This window comes from Nycticebus coucang, chromosome X (assembly GCF_027406575.1).
Source record: "Nycticebus coucang isolate mNycCou1 chromosome X, mNycCou1.pri, whole genome shotgun sequence".
Classification (NCBI taxonomy): domain Eukaryota; kingdom Metazoa; phylum Chordata; class Mammalia; order Primates; family Lorisidae; genus Nycticebus; species Nycticebus coucang.
In genome coordinates this window covers 154,610,559-154,613,845 of record NC_069804.1, presented here as the reverse complement: position 1 = coordinate 154,613,845, position 3,287 = coordinate 154,610,559, and the positions used below count along the sequence as shown (strand labels likewise).

Sequence of the window (3,287 nt, the reverse complement as noted above, 5' to 3'; positions counted from 1 at the left end):
TATTTTTTTTTATTCTTTTGTAACTTTTGTTGTTTTAGTGTTTTTCCCTAGAGTCAGTAAAGCTAAACAAAAAGGGTATCTTCAGATATGTGATATTCTCTCGATTGTGTAACTATTCAGTCTTTTTAAATAGAAAAATGGCTTTCCCTCTGCATGCTTGGCATTTAGGCACTTTTTCAGCCAGAAAATGCCTCTGGTCAATGGAATAGATGATAGAATATTTGGAAATATGTAAGCCTTTCTAATTAGCAATGTGTTCTTCCATGCTTGTTACCGAAAATCAAAGCCTGGCAGAAACACATGAGCATGAGAGGAATTTTGCTTTAAAAAGCAAATGCAAATGGTGACCTTTAAAAGTAATTGAAGTTGTTCCATAAAGTGTTTTAAAAACTGGAAAATAGGCATTACTTATAGGTAATAGACATGACAGAATCAAAACTGCCTTTATTAGCTCTTGTTACTATTATTTACTTGATTAAATGAATTAGTACTCTTTCTATATTGGTTTTTTGGTCAGAAAGGTAGAATCATCTTCCTAATAGTAGCAAGTGAAAAATGAGTCCATATTTTTTTTTGGCTTATGTAGAACATTTTTTCAGGGCAATACTTTATTAAGTTTGACAAACAACAAAAAAATCCAGAAACATTTTAAACATGTATAAAAGTCAAATGCTAAACAGTACTGGGGATTTTTTTTTTTTTACATCATTAGAAATAATGAGCACACATTTAAGATTCTACAAGCTAGTAAAATTAAGATGCTGGCTTCTGAACATATGTCACAAAAATACATATAAAATATATAATTTATCTTCACAAAAATTACAGCCAAGCAATAAAAAATAATGGTATTAATGAAGATACCAATACTTATGTGTACTACGTATACCTTATACACTAAAATGCAGCATCCTGTACCCTGAAAAGTCACAAGTATAGAATTTTTTTGTCATGTAAAGAAAAGGGTGAACTTTAATTCTTATTTTACAAGAGGCTGCAGGATATGAAATTCCACATAGAAACAAGAAACCCTTTCAGAGGACAGGCTCCACACAGTATGTACAGTTTGGAACTGCTCGAGTATAGTTTTGTTATAAAAAATGCTACAATAACAAACCACATTTAAAAAGAGTCCTTAGTAGAGAAATAGTTAAACAAACTTATACCAAATATAGTACACAATAACTTTGTGCCTCATATGTACAATCTAAAAGTTAAAATTCATGTGAGAGTCCCAAATTAGTTTCATAGTAGGGCTGTGTACATTGGGTATTTTTTCTTCCATTCTTGGTGTCAAATGGTTTATGAAGTGAGTGTATGATGCCCCATAATCATATCATTGTATACAGTTATGATTTAATAAAAAAATTAAAAAAAATAAAATAAAAGTTAAAATTCTCAGGAGTGCCATCATGAACTTAGAAAGTAGAATCTTCAGAGGTAGTTTCTGATACTACGTTTTAATCCTTCTCTTTCTCTATAGAAAAATACTTCCCATTCAAGTCTGATGGAACCTTGTACACAGATTCATTTTCCTGGTTTTGTAGAGGTTCAATTTTGTCCAAGCCTCCACATTCTTCAATCATTATACTAAGTTTCTCAGTTTCACCTTGGTGCTCAGCAGCATGAAAGATATTTGAAATGGCATCCAGAATATCCAGAATAATTTTGGTATCTTTCTAAGTTACAAGTTCATCAACTGTTCTATTATAAAACAGTGAATGAGGTATACAATCTGTTCAACTTTTCCACCACTTGCATAGTTGGAACAACCCATAAGGCTTCCTTTTGTGTCTTAAAGTTTTAGAGAGAACACCAACAAGTAATGGGACTAGTCCATGATACACAACTTGCTGTATCTGGTCCTGACAGCCACCTGCGATTTTTGATATCGTGTGTATAGCTTTCCTTTGAATGTTAGTTTAGGGGTTTGTCAGCAGGCTAGGAAAATTAGTAAGTGCTTCTGCATCAATTAGAACCTGAGTCTGTTCATCTGTCCCAGTGACAATATTCCCTATGACTCTTAGCACGTGAGTCACAATTGGCAATTCATAGCTCCCAGAAGCTTCACAAGTTGGGGCATAACTCCTATTTTCACAACCGTTTTAATCCATTAATTTGGACCATCAGTAAGGTAGGCAATAGACCAGAAGATATCTGCTAATACTTCTGATCATCATGATGTGGGAGGCACACTAAAGTAGGAAGAATCTGTTCTACAGCATCTAATGGGGGTACAGGATTCTTGTTGCAACAAAGGTTTGAAAATGTCCAGGTAGCTTAATAGTATTCCATGGTATACATATACCACAGCTTGTTAATCCATTCCTTACATCCTTTGTATTAACCTGGATGGAAGTGGAAGACATTATTCTTAGTAAAGCATCACAAGAATGGAGAAGCATGAATCCTATGTACTCAATTTTGATATGAGGACAATTAATGACAATTAAGGTCATGGGTGGGGAGGAAAAGCAGAGAGAGGAAAGGAGGGAGAGGGGTGGGGCCTTGGTGTGTGCCACACTTTCTGGGGGCAAGACATGATTGCAAGAGGGACTTTACCTAACAAATGCAATCAGTGTAACTGGCTTATTGTACCCTCAATGAATCCCTAACAATAAATAAATAAATAAATAAAAAGAAAATGTCCAGGTAAGATTATGCAAGTAACTACATGATAAAGATGACATATCAGGAATAGCTAGAATGCCAACAGTGTACGAACTGAACCACATACTTGCAATGTTTCCTAGAGCTCATACAGCTTGTTCACTGGATATGTGCATGGGGAGATGACAACAGAGTAATGAATGCTGGAATAGCACCTCCATCTACTACAGCTTTTGTCTATTCTGATCTCCCTGAAGCAATGTTAGTTAGTTCCTAAGCAGATTCAAACTGAATGGAACTACAATCAGTTCTTCCCCCAAAGGACACAAATTTTGGGATCAAATCATCTAGATTATGTTGTCCATGGGAGGCTGTTTTCCTCTGGAAAGTAGTTTCCTGGCAACTTGAGCAACTTGGAACTGGTTTTCCATACTGGTGCTGTTTATAACTTTGACAATATCATCCTCAGACCAACTTACAGTACCTTTTGTTGTTGTGGGTTTCCTTCAGTGGAGAAGTATCATCATCAGGAAACCAGCTTGCATTTCATCTTTTCAGTAGCTGGTCATCTTTCTTATCTTTCCTCAACTCTACATTAACACTTCTATTTGGCATCACCTCATCTCTGTACTGTCTTTTCCCTTGTTCTTGAACCTTTTAAGTCGGGCAGTTGGTGA

General features: G+C 35.3%; 1 pseudogene; it reads right to left on the bottom strand.

The window, feature by feature from the left end:
- Positions 1-1,418: 1,418 nt before the first annotated feature.
- LOC128577048 (importin subunit alpha-1-like) lies at positions 1,419-3,287 on the bottom strand (annotated as a pseudogene).